The 16,230-nt window shown below is 39.5% G+C and overlaps 1 protein-coding gene across 1 annotated transcript in view; it reads left to right on the forward strand.

Annotated features, from left to right (window-relative positions):
• Positions 1 to 210: 210 nt before the first annotated feature.
• LOC140225312 (uncharacterized) overlaps positions 211 to 16,230 on the forward strand; it is a gene marked incomplete in the record, with an annotated part of 390,485 nt that continues 374,465 nt past the window's right edge. Inside the window, 2 exon segments of the mRNA XM_072303788.1 lie at positions 211 to 4,881; positions 5,371 to 5,403.

Genomic DNA, 16,230 nt, shown 5'->3' on the forward strand with positions numbered 1-16,230 from the left:
GACCGACCGACTCGCGGGGGGACCGACCGACTCGCGGGGGGGGGACCGACCGACTCGCGGGGGACCGACCGACTCGGGGGGACCGACCGACTCGCGGGGGGGACCGACCGACTCGCGGGGGGGACCGACCGACTCGCGGGGGGGACCGACCGACTCGCGGGGGGGACCGACCGACTTACTGACGGATCGACTGACGGATCGACTACCGACCGACCGACCGACTGACCGGAGGAGGTGAGACACTCACTCACTCTTGATTATAGAAAAGTTATAGAATAGTTCATTCAAATATCTATAGATATTTGAATAAACTAAGAACTAGAAGGGAAGTACTGAAAGCTAAGCACTGAAAGGTAAGTTAAGTAAAGGCAAGGTAAGTATACTGAAAGGTAAGGTAAGTAAATGAAAAGTATTCTTTTCATTCTGTTTTTTATATCTTCTTGTTATTTTCTCTCCTTCTATTCCTTGTCTCATTAACTCACCCACTCATCCATATTTCCCTCATGTACTAAATGTAGTTGTCAGACCCAACCCGTGAGTAACTAATATCTTGATATTCTGCTGTGTGTTCTACCCTTCCATTCTTTCCTTCATTTTAACAACAGCACTAAAGTAACACTAACCTTAACCAAAAAGCCGTGTCTTCTGTGTCTTACTTTTCCTATATTCTTTCTTCCCACTCGCACGGAGGGTCTGACGCTTCTATTTAATTAATTAATATTGAACTTAGCTGTTATGTATGATACCATAGCCGTAGCCATAGTCTTGATACCACACCAGTCACACAACTTGCTTCATTCTGCAAATGACCTCCTCTATCGAGCTTCGCTGGATTGATGCGGCAGCGTTTACATCATCACGATTCATTCTGCTCATCAAAATCTCCTTCTTTCACGGAATCTCTCATCAACAATGATGAGAATACTTGCAAGGATCTCCAGCCGCAAGGTCAAACATCGCTTTCATCCTGCTCATCAGAGGACCACAGATAAGGTGGAGTGTTTGCGCGACTCACAGCTCCCTCTTTTGCCTGGACAAGTAAAGTCTTCACGTTCTTCTAAATGCTCTTCTCGCAAAAGGAGTAGGAGAAAACCGCAGACGAAGATACAGAAGAAAAAGAAACATCAGGAGCAGCAGGAGAAGAAACAGCAGTCAAAGAAGTAGACAAAGTACAGAATATGTATTAAAAGTAAGAGACAAAAGCAATGGAGGAGGAAGAAGAAAAACGGTAGCAGCAAGAAAAGCTACAGAAAAAGGACCGAAAGGAGCAGCAGCAAGAACAACGTCTTGCGTCTTACATCTATACTTTTAATTACTTTTATTACTATTTTATTTTATTGGTGATTTTTTAATTTTTGCATTAGTTACAGTTTGAAAAGTTTGTAATTTTATTTACTAAATAATGTCAGTTTACAATCTCTAATTTTTTATGCTACAGATTTTTTCAGAGTCACTTTGCCAGTGTATTTGATATACTTCAATTTAGTTCCTTTTCTTAAAAATTAAATTTGTAAATTCCAATTTTAACCTCACAAGTTAATGTTATATGCATAACACTCCATGCATTCTCAATTGGATTACATTTTGCAATTTGGAACTATAAATTCTAGCCCGCTTTAAAAATAAAGTATGTGCCATTAATTTCCTTATGCACATAAGCGTTTTTCGAGAAGAGCCAGAATTTATAGTTCCAAATTGCAAATGCAGTCCAATTCTAGATGCAGCTGCAAAACGAATAGTATTCCTTACTTTTAAAAAACGCTAGAAAACAGAAACAACAACAACAGCAGTAGTAGCAGACGATAAAGTAATAGCAGGCTCTGAAACACGAGAAAAACCCCTCAACTTGAAGATTCAAACCAGGCTGGCAAAGAGAGAACAGCAGCAGTAGAAGAGTAATCAGAAAATGGAGTAGAATACAAAGAAGGGCGAGCAGGAGAAGACTAAGAAGGAGGTGGCAGAAACAGCAGCAAAAGAAGAGAAATAAAATTAGCACAGAAGCAAGAACAGCAACTGCAACCTCACAGAAGCAAGAGAAAATCCTCGACTCACAATGTCCTAATCAGGCTAAGCAGGAGAAAACAGCAGGAGTAAAGGAAGAATCAGAAAGAAAAGTATAAGACAAAGGAGAAGAAGCAGTTTCACTAGCAGGAGCAGCAGTAGTTGATACAGATGAAAAATTTCTCGATTAGCAATGTTTAGATTTGCTCCGAGGAAAATCCTCATAGGGTTTAGCAGGCGACTTCCGGCGTTTTTCATCGTGAAAGGGAAACTTTCGCTGTCAGATGGAAACTTTTACTCTGCGTAACCAGGCGTTTTTTTTTACACAACGAGTGTATTTCTTAATGTAACGAAAAACTATAAAGGTAACGACTGTCTTCTAGTTAATACCTAAGTAAATTTTGGTTAAGTTGGAACAAACTCTTCGTCATCCAACTGGGTGAAGATATAGATGAGGCTGAAACTGACGCAAGTGACGCTTTCGCCCCTCCTATTCTTCCTTTTTGTTAAGTTCCAATACCTTTAATTCGTTTATATTATAGTTTTTGCATGTCTACATCTTTAACCGGCAACAAAGTAATGCTTCGCAGCCTTACAGCGAAATGAAATTTTCACCTTATTACAATAACTATATCTCAACCCCAATTTGGTATTAAAATGACTTAGAAAACCACGATAAAGTGGGAACGTAACATTCTGACCTCCTTGTTTTATGTCATAATTGTGTCCAATCATAAAGCTTCCAGAGTCATATACTTGTTCGGAATACCGTGAATTGTCACTAGTTTTTAATGTTAAGGATGTTACGGTGGTCTTCTCACCACACCATGTGCCCATAGTCCTTTCTTTGGTCGTTCGGGTCACCAATGTGCCCCGAAGGTCCTTTTTCAACCATTGTTTTTTTATTTGAAATGGAACTTTTTGATTAGGAGAAGGATGATAATTAGTGTTAATAATTACGATATATTTCAGTCAGGGCTGCGGAATCGTAAGTAATTTGAGCATTAGCGAGTAGAACGTGAGTAACTTTCCAACAGTGTTTTGAAGCGATCGATGGAATGATTCATTATCCCGAGGAAATTCAGTTTTCCTTGCGATTCGCACGAGTAATCAGTGAGTGAAATCGAGAAATAGTGAGTCAAGAGAGAGTGAAATGAGAGAAAAGTTGAGACACAGTGAGTAAACAGTGAGTCAAGAGTGAGTGAAATGAGAGAAAAGTTGAGACACAGTGAGTAAACAGTGAGTCAAGAGTGAGTGAAATGAGAGAAAAGTTGAGACACAGTGAGTCAAGAGTGAGTATAAACGAGGACGGTGAGTAGAAGTGAGTAGAAGTGTGAAAATCGAGGACGATGAGTAGCAAGATAGACAACTTTCGAACAAGTAGTTGCGTCCGAGAGGAAAATTTGCGATACGCATGTGTTACGGCAGCCCTGATTTCAATACTATTCTCCACCTGCAGTTGGAAAAATTCAACACCGTGCAACTGTTTGAGAACTATTTAAAAGAAAATTGTAGGAGTAAAAGTTAAAAAAATTCTCATCATATCAGATAGCTCATATTTTTATGTATGTTTCAGTAAATTTGAAGATAGTTGGTAGTGTACTTTTGAAGTTTTTTAGTGCCTTTGTTTGGACTACGTACGTATAGTAATTAACATTGAACTTTTAGAAGCTAACCGAGAGAATTTTAAATGGCTTAGTGAGCTGAGTTCTCCATAATTTTCTTTATCTATTATATATGTATCTATTTTTAAGGAATGGAAAGAAAAAACGTAGCAATATCTCATCATATGAGCTCTTCTAATTTTTTGTGCTTTTTCCGCCGTAGAAAATTAGAGCTTTAAGAGAAAACGTGTCTCGAGTGACGGCGCTGAGCCACGTGTTCCTTGATGAACCCGAACTTTTTTCAGCAAAGATCGTGCACTCTGTAATTTTTCACGAAATATTTGTTAGATTCTTAGTCATCCAAGACCTAGAAAAGTATGCTATTCAAACCAAGAACTTCCAAATTGCAGGTTGCCGTTCGTGTTATCAAAGATTCTCGTTTTATACTTCCAATCTCCGCATCATGAGAGTGCGTTATTAAAGTAAAACGACACATTCTAGTATTCTTTTTTGCGAAAGGAAATAGCACTGATACGATTCATGACTCGAACATTGGCGGATCCAGCAGATTGGCAACATTGTCTTTTCTCCATTTAAACACATGTAAGTGTATCGATTCTTGGAAGGGCCAGGTGCTCCGATAAGGATCGATTATTTAGCGTAGGTTTAAGTGGAGGAAATCCGACGTTGCCGAACTGCTGGATCCAACTCTGTACCAGCGATGATTCAACGTTAATCAAGTCATGCTTTATAGTGTCTACAAAAACAATACCAGCGTTACTTTTTGTTGTAATTTCAGGTAACCAAATTAATTGGAACAAAAACAATAATTGAAAAGTATCGCTCCTGCCGTACAACTTGACATCAACATGGTGAAAAAATGCATGGCATGCTCTTAAAGGATGCATCATCATTTTTTTCCTCCTGGTTTCGTTCTGTTATCATTCGGAGGAAAGTTTGTTCGCGATCGTATTTCTAGTTTCGAGATGCACCTTTTATTATCATTGTAATCATCATTTTATTTTCATGCTTTTTCCTTTCCTGTCTTCATTTCATGATATAACATGTAAACACCTTATTTGGGCAAAATTTAAATTAGTCAAACACGTAAGCCAGGTTATGATTCATACCCTGGTAAATCTGTAATTTTTTTAAATACTTAATATCTATCAAAGCATCCTTTTTGCTGCTTATTTTTCGGTATGAAGTGCGGTTTCAGTGATAACGTTGTGAGTGCTTTCAGCTTGGCGTCGGGCAATTGGATAACCCTCTCCTGGTACGTATCTAATAGTTTTTCCATTATTCTCTTTCAGGTTAATGTTTTTTCCGTCCGCAGGTGACAGTTGCCGGACACTTTTTTTTTTATCATTCCTTCACTCAACGTAGCAAGGTAGACTGGTAAATCATAACCAGAGCAATAATGCATAACTGCATAACCATTGCCCTGACGGTTGTCCAGGATGGAAATTTTAAGATTTAGTTTCAAATGAAGAAAATGATGAATGTTTTTAAGATATAGTTTGTTTTCAAATGATTGCAATGTCAAATGTCAAGGCAAATGATCAAACTTTGGATGATCTGACAAGGCTTGCGAGTTTTTGATGCAGATGTCCGAGTTGAACAGTTATTTTGAAGAAAAAAAATTAACAAAGAGACCGGTGTTATTTAAATCTAACAAAACGTCCTATTTACGTCCTATCACCTTTTACTGTAGGCTCCATAAAACCTATGCTAACAATTTTTTTCAATTTTCCTTTTTTTCCAGAATGCTGCTGGGTGTGCTGCATGCTGCTCATCGGTAAGTAAATCATGTTTGAACTTTTCTCGGAATTACAAAGATTAGAGTGTAAATATCTCAGAAGTGTACCCGTTGGATTGATTTTTTCTCCTTATTGGGGATTAAATATTAATTATTAGATATCTGGTATCACGCGGAATTGAAGGAAAATCTCAGCCTTTCGCCTATCTCAAATTACTGATATCCATGAATATTACGCTCACCTATATATAGAGAACGCGCATTTTCCGCGATATTGTGACGAAAATTGTGTGATCTTTTTGTTTTCAAACAAACGCTGGAATATTCGCGTATGTGGCGTATGTTCGCGATATGAAGGCAAATAACGCGTAATTTTTAATGATTTTACAAATCCGCTGGGAAAACCGCGTATTTGCGTCGATATAGCGGTGATTATCCCGTGATATCTCATATTTCTAAACAAATCGCCGGAAAAATTTGCGCTTTACACGCAATCCGCTGAAGGAAAAATTGCGTGTTTCTCGCGATTATGATATGATACTCGCGTAATTTCTCACTTGGCACATGCGGAAACCAAGCAAGCAACTATTCAAACGCCGGAGTAGGTATGTGGTATCACGCGAAATTGAAGGAGAATCATAGCCTCTGGCCTATCTCAACTTACTGACTTTACTGAATTTTATGCTCTCATCGATGGCGTATTATCTGCGATTTTGAGTAGAAAATGGTGTGTTCTGAATCAACCAATCGAATAATGCGCCGCGATATTGATTTGAATAACGCATGACTGTTAATGATTTTACAAAACCGCGGGGAAAATTGCGTATTTGCCGAGAGATTTCGGTGCTCATCGCGTAATTTATTTATTTTTTTAAATTTTTTTTTAGTAGATCGCAGGGGTAGGGGTAACTGCGCATTTCCCGCGATAGTGAGATGAAAATCGCGTAATTATGAAAATCGCCTATAATGTTCAGGAGATAATCGTGTAATTTCTCATTACGTAAAATAAGCGCTGTAATAATCGAGCATTTTTCCCTATGCCGAGATGTAAAGCGTGTAATTTATTTTGATTTACGCCTTACGGGATCCGCTGTAAACATCGCGCATTTCTCACGCGGAATCTAAGCGAGCAACTATTCGAACTCCGGAGTAGGTATGTGGTATCACGTCAGGTTGAAGGATAATCATAGGTTTTCGCGTATCTCAAATTATTGATGGTCATGAATATTCTCGCATCTGTAAAAAAATCGCGTTTTTCGAAGATATTAAGGTGAAAATTATTTGTTTCTTTCAGTTCTAATTCATTCGATAGACAATTTGAGAATATGCGGTTATTTGGAAATGAATTACGCATGATTTTTAATGAAGTTACAAAACCGCTGGAAGAATCGCATATACTTCTGCGCGATATTGCGGCGATAAACGCGTAATTTCTCATTTTCCTAAGAGAAAGAAGTTGCCGGAAAAATGGCGCATTTTCCGCGATACCGAGATGAATACCGCGTAATTTCTTCGCATCTTTCGAGCGTGAATAACGCTGGAAACATCGCACAACTTTCCCGATATTGTGACGAATCCCGTGTAATTTCTCATTTCGCACATGGAGAAACTAAGCGAACTTCAGAGGTAGGCATGTGATATCACGCGAAATTGATAGAACCTTAGCTTTTCGCCTATTCTCCATTTAAGGTCACTGATGTTTATGACAAAGCTCGCATCGATTTAAAAATCGCGGAAAATGCGGAATTTTGAGGTGAAAAATGTGTGGGTTTTTTCCGCTCGAAATCATTCGCTGGAAAGTTTCAGAATATGCGGACATATTGAAATAAATAACGGATAATTTCAAATTAATTTGCCGAACTGCTGGAAGAATCGCGTAGTTGCCGCGACATGATAATCGCATAATTTCTCAATTTTTTAAAAAGTCTCTGGGAAAATCAAACATTTTCCTCTGTACAGAGATAAGAATAGCGTAATGTCTTTCGATCTGTAATGTCTATCGATCTAAAGAATCCGCTATAAATCTCATTTCTCGCGGTATGAGAAGATGAATCTCGCGTAATTTCTCATTTTGCACACGCGAAAACAAAACGAGCAACTATTCGAACTCTGAAGTAGGTTTCTGGTATCACGCTAAATTGAAGGAGAATCATAGCGTGCCTTGTGCCTGCATGCTATCAAATAAAGCATGCTTTCTAAGCCCCTCCGAAATGACTTGAGTACCTGTATACGAGAGAGTATTGCCATCTCAATCCTTTTACCACAGAAAAAGTATGCCACTCTCTGATTGGTCGGCTGTCATGGAGCCCCATAGTTGGCCCAATGTAAACAAACCGCAACCCCTCCGCTCACAGTTTGGCCCAATGTAAACAAACTTAATGGCGACAAAGTTCTGCAAAATTCTAGACGTGATTTTGGATGTTAGAGAAATTTTTCTATAATCATTCTGTATTGAGATCGGTTCGAACTTTGATGGATATTTTTCCGAAAATTAACCTTTGAGTGTGATTATCATTCATTTCTCAGCCGATAACACGTGTTCCTCTGGGTCGGATTTGTTTACATCGGGCCAACTTTGGAGTTCCAATGTAGCCTAAAACTGATGAACCGATCAGAGAAGGGCACAGAGATGGCAATACTCTCCCGTATATAGGTACTCTAGAAATGACGATTTCCGATAGATTTCCACTGACAAGCACTGAGAAATTCCAACACTTGGTTAATTTGGGAAGTGAAACACAAGATAACTCCCCAGCCTTCGGTTGACAATTGCAAGAGAAAATGCCAACTTGATTTTTGAAGAAATTAAATGAAAAATGAGTGGTTAATTCGAACGACGTAATCGAAGAAATGCATTTTCCCAGTTCCCTCGTTGTTTTTTCAGGGTGTCTAACATCAGAATTTGTCAATCAGGATTTAAACCCGATATCATCAGGATTTGAGGAAAAATCGATCGCAAAATCAGGATTTGAGAAAAGTCGGCCATCCGATCGGATTTTCTTATCTGGCTATTTTTGTGGTATTTTTTGTCCGCAAAAACTCAGGATTTGGAAAAATTATGAAATCATGAAAAATCAGGATTTCCCACACTGAAAAAAAACTACACATCCTATTTTTGCGCTAAAACCGCCAACTGTACCAAAGTCAACAAGAAATGTCTGTTGGTTCGTGTTTCACTTCCTATATTAATCAAAAGTAACACAAAAAGACAAATATTTCTATCCGTGTACATTCGAAAAAAAGTTGGCGAAAAGAAATCGGGCGCACGAGGACTTTTCTCGCGCGCACAGGTTTATACAGAAATCATGCCGTAATTCAACCACTTCTTTCGTTTCAACCACCCCGCGTGGCGATCAGGCGAGCGCGGTGGAGATATTTGCGCAAATGCTCCACGCTTCTCCATGCTCAATAAATAGCCGTCCTGCGGCCGTGTTTCTCGACGAGCGCCGACAGAGAGCGCTGACTTCGTCGGAGCCCCGCGGTCCGACCCGAGAATTTCATTCAGTGATCCACTGAGGGTAACCGTCGTCGTGTTGTCCTCGCGAGGATTTTTCGCCACCGGCCGAACACCGAGCTTATCATTTCTGTGGCGTGCGTTTGAACTGTGCTCGCTGTTGATTCTTGGTGTTGAGCGAATAACTTTTTCAATCACGGTCTCAGACCTTCGTCGATTGCCGCTGACTTGTTGTTTCGTTAATCATTCTCTTGCCCGCACTCGCGCGCGTAAGTGACTATCGCGGTCTTAACGCTCGTTTCTTCAAGAAGAAGAGTTTAAGTTCGTTTTTATTCAACCCTCGAGAATATTGGATTATCTTCTCATATCGAAATAGAAACGAATATTTCCATCTGCTAATTACAAGGCAAGTAGATGATTTTTGTCTTTTTCGAGTAAAATAGACTTAAGTAAGGCACTTGTAAGTCAGCAGCGTGCCACGTTTTTGGAGGGTCACGGATACCCAGTCTGACAGAGTTAGGACATTTTTAGCCTTGACAAGCAAAGGGATGTTGCTGCAGAACTTTACAATTTGTTCCTCCAATCAAAATATTGTATATTTTCAATTTCGAGAGACTTCGCGCATCAAAATTTTTCGTGATTGGAATTGAATGTGGAATTGAATGAGGTATCATACTGTTCTTCAAGAAAAAGAAACCCTGAAAAGTTGTGAGAAGTTCAGAAAATTTTACTTTCTTCGATATCATTATGGAGTAAGGGAACGAACCCAAGAAAACGTCGCCCTGATCAGTTGATCAACCCCTAAAAATCAGTTCGATGATGAAAGCACGAAGCCACGTCTTTCGGTTCTCGACGTTGCCCATCTCCTGTCGTGTTTTTCTTCCCTAAAAAAGGCCTGATCATCGTTGTTGTGCATTCCGTCTGCCAGTTTGTTAGCTTTCAACAGTATTCTTCTCACCCTAATAAGTCGAATCACCTTCTTGAAATAACAGAATACAAGCTGAAGTGTTCCAACACTGCAATAGAGATTCGTGGACCGGAAACACTATCGAATTTATGTATGTTGATCTCTGTAGACGCCTTTAACATCAGTTAAAATCCAGTGTTTTTTGGCGTTGTTGAACTGTTAGAAACAGGACGCGGGAGAGGTTTGCCTTTTTAGTTTTTACGTCCAACCTGCTATTCAACAGGATAAAAATCATATTTTGCGACGATCAGCTGTTTCATTTCCTTTTGCCGTGCATCTCACGAGGTATTAACGTAACGTTAATGGCCGTTAATGGCCTCTATGTAAAATTGAAATCTTTCAATTACCTGACTGTGTAATCAAAATCGAAGAGGAACACATTCTTTGGATCGCATTTAGCAAAAAGGAACCAGCGCGATTACAGTGTTTTCAAAATTGTGCAACTTTTTATTTCCCCTTTAAAATTATACTCAAAATATGTACAGTATACTAAAATTTACACAGTTATTTTCCTTTTAAAATTAACAATTTTTTGGTGAGACGCAAAAACTATTTCCCATTCTGAGAGATTTTAGAAAATTTTGAAGAAACAACATTTTTACAACACTGTAATTCCACTGGTTTCCTTTGGCTAAATGCGATCCATTTGAAGGACATGGAAAGTAAAAGTTTTCCAATATCAGTTAGGTAACTTCGCACTTTTACTTAAATGCTTAATAGTATGAAGACCAGCTTGACATAAGCAGAGAACAAAGAAGAGACTTTATTCTAACCTCCTCTAGCTTTCAGCTCTTCACACTTTTTTTTCGATGTTTTACTGCACAAACATTGAATTACCTTCTCGGTGACTTTTTGCGTGACATTTTTCGATACACCGTTGCATGGAAGATGAATGTTATATTTTGCTATTAGTGACGAATCCTCAAAGTCTAAGTTTCCACCATTGCCAGGATACGACACCAGAAAGAAGGTCCCCGTTTACCTCTGATTTTACATACCTTTTTCTTCTGTATCTACAGGAATGTCAGGTACGTACATCGGAAACTGGAATAATAAAGGCAGGATACAAGAACAATGGGGGGGGGGGGGGGTGCCAAGAAACCTTAATTCCCCTGCCGATAATGTGAGGGATTTAAAGTGCGTATTCCTGTCATCTTTGCAATGGACCACTAGACAAGGTACGAATTTCCGCATTCTGATACATGATTCTTAACCAAAATTTCACGTAGAATACGACGCGGATAACGAAAATTACCAAAATCAACTCCTAACTAAGATTTTAAATGATTATTGATGCGTGAATTCAAACCACCCGCTCATGAAAACTCAATGCTCTGCTGCGTGATTCACATCGCGCGCTAAACGTTATCATGACAGTCTCTGCGATATAGAAATCTGGCAACCTCAATCTTGACACTTTGGTTCAGCTGTAGCAAATTGCTTATAGTTTGAACAACACATGATGGGAAATGAACATTACTCGATTGAGAAGCTCGTTGAAACCGTTGTAGTGCGCGATTTGACTCACGTAGAGCTTTGAGTTTCTTGTGAGCGGGCAGTTCAAATCCCTCGTAACCAATGTGACATAAAAACGTTAATATTTTCGTTTGGAGTTTGTTTCATTAGTTTTCGTTGCGCAAATCGTGCTCTACGTGAAATTCTGGTCAAGAAACATGTATCAGAATGCTTGAATTCGTACCTTGTCTAGTGGTCCATTGTATTTCAATCCACATCTTGGTAAGAACAGCTCAAATGTGCTCTCAAGACGTCTCAATTTTCAAAATCGACCCGCAGGAACCTCCCCTCTCCCGAACCTTCCTTAGTATTTCTGGTTATATTTCTGCACCAGTATACCATCCTAGGATCCTTTTGATGACGCACCCATCCCACAAAAAAATTCTCTGCGCATGCGCAAGGCTGTCGGTAGGATAAATGAGTTCTATCAAGTTCTCTGCTGTTCTGGATGTTTGTTGCACTGCTCTCGGTTGCTCAAGGAATATCATTGTCTTGTGACCACGTAGTGATAACGAAGAGTTGCATGGTCCCTCTGACAATGAGTTCATAAGCATTTCATCGCAATTTAGAGTTGAACAGGAAATGTCTTTTTCTGAGGTTTTCGTGAGGTTTTCATTGAAATCATCGTATGTATCATAAGAAAACCTCGCACTGGGCTGTCTAAGTTTTGTAATTGGGCGAAACAAAAGTTACCATGATGGTGCAACACTTTATTTGACGACTTATTGATACCTTCCTTAGCAAGATTTTTAGGTTTTCGGCTACTGATGATGCGCAAAGAAAAGCTGAGCTCTAGAGCTGTAAAGTCGGCTAATAGCTCAGCTTTTCTTTTCACCTTACGTAATGTTGCCAAGTCTCTTATATTATTATTTATGAGAAAATTTATAAACACTGCTCCTTGAAATTTTCGAATAATCCCTCGAAAATTGCGTGTGTAATCTTCCGGACAGATCGATGGAACACATTCTAACCTTTCCCAGAAAATGTGTATTTTGTGCCAGGAGATTTGACAACATTCGAAGGCGTTTTTCCTTAGCACTTCTTGCGGAAATAGGACGCTGTGGTAGGAGATTTAAAAGGAATGGAAGGAGAAACAGTAGCCTCTCAGTCTCTCTCTGTTTCTGTTATTTCCTGCTAAATCTTTTATTGTGTTGATTAATCACCGATTTTGGAGGGAAAAATCTACATCATATATTAGTATTATTACGACGCCGCGCGCCAGTAAAGACGGAGTTCCGATCTACACTGGAAAAAAAAAAAAAACACATTGGATCTAGAGCCCAGACCCTTAAAAACACCGATAAGAAAAAATACTCTTGATTCGAACGGATTTTTGCTTAAATCAAGAACCAAGCCTCTCAATTTGAGCGGATTTCTTTTTGATTTAAGCTTAAATCTGATTGAATCAAGAGTCCTTTTTCTTGTCAATGTTTTCAAGAGTCTGAACTCTAGATCCAATGTGTTTTTTTTCCAGTGTACGCTAGCAAACGCCCCCTCCCCCAATAGAGGAAAGTGTTGCTGTTTTAATTTTGCTTAATGTCGCAGGGGACAATGACCAGAACTAATTTTTTCCTTTCATGCTACGTTGTACTATGAATAATTATTCACGTAATTGAATGTCATCTCCTACAAGCTTATCACGTTCGGAAAGTAATTTTCCATGTATGTGTGGATCTGAGCGAGAACTTAGTTCGTTCTTTTTCCATCCCGATTTTCGTAGGGCTCTTAAAATAGTGGCTTTGTCTTGACTTTATTTACCGAGCGGATTTACATTTACAACACACGTGCTAGCATTTTATTGGCAAGTGCCTTACATCGAACGGGAATGCGAGTACCTAATATGGTGCGGAATTTCTATTCACAGTTCGCAATCGGTTTCGAGGAGGAGCGCGTAATTAAATTGTGCTCGAGTGTCGACGCGTTCGAGTTATTCAATTTGTTTTGAGCTATCATGCGTGAGAGTGGGTCGGTTCCCATGCAGCAGCAGCTTAATAAAATAGTTCGCTGTAATTCCAGCAGACGATTTCCGCGTGTATTGTCCTCAGAATGCATAAGTCCCTCACCGGAATGACTGATGAAAATGCTTACCAAACTCGTGCATCGATTCAAAATGCGAAAAGAAATACCTGTTTTTTTGTTTGTTTTTTTCTGACAGTTATCTCGGTGTCGATTACCGAAGCCATCAGGTTTCACTCGCTGATAAATAAATGGAGAAAATTAATTCGCAGATCCTCGGGGATGGATGAAAAACTCTGAGCATCTTTTGATGACGATTTTATCCAAGAATGTGATTCCTTGAATGAGATTAAACTCGTGCATAGATTCCAAATTTGAAAATAAATACCTGATTTTTGACATTTATCTTGATGTCGATTACAGGAGCCATCAGGTTTCACTAGCTAATAAATAAACGGGGAAAATTAATTTGCAGATCCTCGGGAATGGATGAAAAACTCTAAGCATCTTTTGATGGTGATTTCATCCAAGAATGTGATTTTTTCAATGAGTTCATTGCGTTTTAAAGACGCAGTCAAGTGTGTAGACTTTCCACAGGTCGAATCGTATAAGAATCACAATGGGCACATAAAAAAGGTCAGGCACCCACTCCTCACTACGAGAGCAGTGTAGTCTGTAAAATGATTTTTAATAAAATTCCATTATCCGCGCGCCGTTTGTCTTGCATCATCGGCCGGCAAGCAGGTTTGTTTAGAAAAAGACGCCGAAGAACTGCAACCTAATTAACTAAAGTTTTCTGAACCGTCACACATTTTTCTTTTGTATGACGAAGATATCAAGGGAAACAGAAGTTGAAAGCTATTTAAAAACACGCGAAGAAAAAAATTGCGAGATCGTTTACTTTATTTAAGTCGGGCTTTCTTCTACGTCTCTTTTTGAGCAAACCTGGTCGCTGGCTAAAAATTCATCTTCAGTTTGGACGAGTGGATAAATTGACGCGCTTAGGAAAATTCGTAGTTCATCGGCCTTTTTCTGACGTGTAGGCGTTACTTTTCCCCGACTCAATGATTTCGGTCGTCATCTGAAATTCCATTAGACTTAAAATTTTCCTTCAAACTCTTGGATCTGCAATTGGGCATCGTTGACGCTCAATAGGTTGCATTCTTTTCTAAGCCCAGTTGAAGGCATCCGGCATTGGTTTTCATCGGAGAGATATGAACTAATCATGAAAGGACGTCGTGGAAGGGCTTAGTAAAAATCGATTTTAAATACTCGAAATTAAAGAAGTTCAGAGGTTTTTATATGTTTTCTTTAGCGATTGGTGGAGAAAACGATCGACGGTGATATTCAGAAGCGGATCCAGCAATTTGGCAACAGCGGGTTTCCTCCATTTAAACTAATGATAAATAATCGATTCTTGTCGAAGCACCTGGCCCCTCCAAGAATCGATAAATTTCCGTAGGTTTAAATGAAGAAAAACAATGTTGCCAATTGGCTGGATCCTCCAATGGTGGTATTTGGACAACGTTTAACAATGAGGGGCAAAGTCAGCCATCATTACAAAATAACTATGATAATAGCAGATGTACTGAGCTTAACCGGTTTGTACTCTTTGCCACTAAAGAGGCAGATAATGTTTAATATTTCTTGCATTGAATCCAGTGGTCCAATCCTTGTGATATATCGAGAATTTTGAATAATTTATACTGCTTTGAGTCTTCGTTTTTTATTAACCGAGGAAGAAGAAAACATTACGAAGACATTTGTTTTCCGTGTCGCTACGTTCTTAAAAAATATAATAAAATCTAGTAATATCCTTGACGAAGAACTAAGCCGGAGGACGTCCTTTGAAACTGAAAATTGAAATGACGAAAAAGATGGGGCAAGTATTCATTAAGCCGGTAAATATAAGATGCTCGAATTCAAATTGTGTTGACGCACGTCATAACCCCGCTCGAGATGCGACCCATGACGACAAGCTTAATCGTCTAAAATCCCCCCGCCTCCCACACCGTCTTCCCTCTACAAGTACCGTCTCTCCTCCTCTCGAGATGATCGCTAACAAATGTAGTTTTAACTCAATTTCGCTGGATAATGATTAAACGCCCTGGATTCAGAACTCAGCGTTCTTGTTCCGCAATCCTGCTCCATTATTGCCATTTTTGTAACATCATTTATATTTTATTTTCTAAATGCAGCATTCTCTCAGACTCCCTAGTGCATCAGTAAGTAATACACTATAAATAAAATTTTCAAATCTTACTCTATAGTATAAAATCATGAGGGTGCCGTGTCACGCTTAGGGTGTAACGCTAATCATGTCACAAACCGGTTCCTCCTCCACTCGCCGCTCCCCTCCCGCCGCGCACGCTCACATGCTTCCCGCCGTCTCCAAACCGGGTTTTCCCTAACTCTTATTGATCTTTTAACGATCTCACGATATCTGCTTATTAGAGCCGCGAAGCGTTTCTGGGGGGTTGGACCGCGGAGCGGCAAGGGGGCGCAGCCCCCTAGTTATTTTTAAATTAATTATTTTAAAATTTGTAAATTTGAATTATCAACGGTATGCCACAGTTATTTAGAATTCAGAAGGGTAACTGGTCGTTAGTTTTTCAGTACTAAAACATTCCGTCGACAAAAAACTGACAAAATCTAGAATTGAGTTGCGGCATTTTTGCTGAGGACGGCAGCGTATTGGACACCACCATCCCACCATGCATGCATCCCAGAATAAGCCCTCCAAAGAGAGGATATTAAAAAAGTGTCAATGACAGAGCGCGGATTTGTGAATGAATAATCAAACACATTCTGCCTGACAAACTGATAGATGTAAGTGGTCCCTTTCTGGATTGCTGGATTAGGGTCCTGCACTGCCCTCGCGATTAGATCGAGGGAGGAAATCCTCCGCTGTTGATGATGGATTGATCCTCCGGCTGGCAGGTACATTAAAAGGAGTCTCTGTAATCCTTATTTT

Source organism: Bemisia tabaci, chromosome 1 (assembly GCF_918797505.1).
Source record: "Bemisia tabaci chromosome 1, PGI_BMITA_v3".
Lineage (NCBI taxonomy): Eukaryota > Metazoa > Arthropoda > Insecta > Hemiptera > Aleyrodidae > Bemisia > Bemisia tabaci.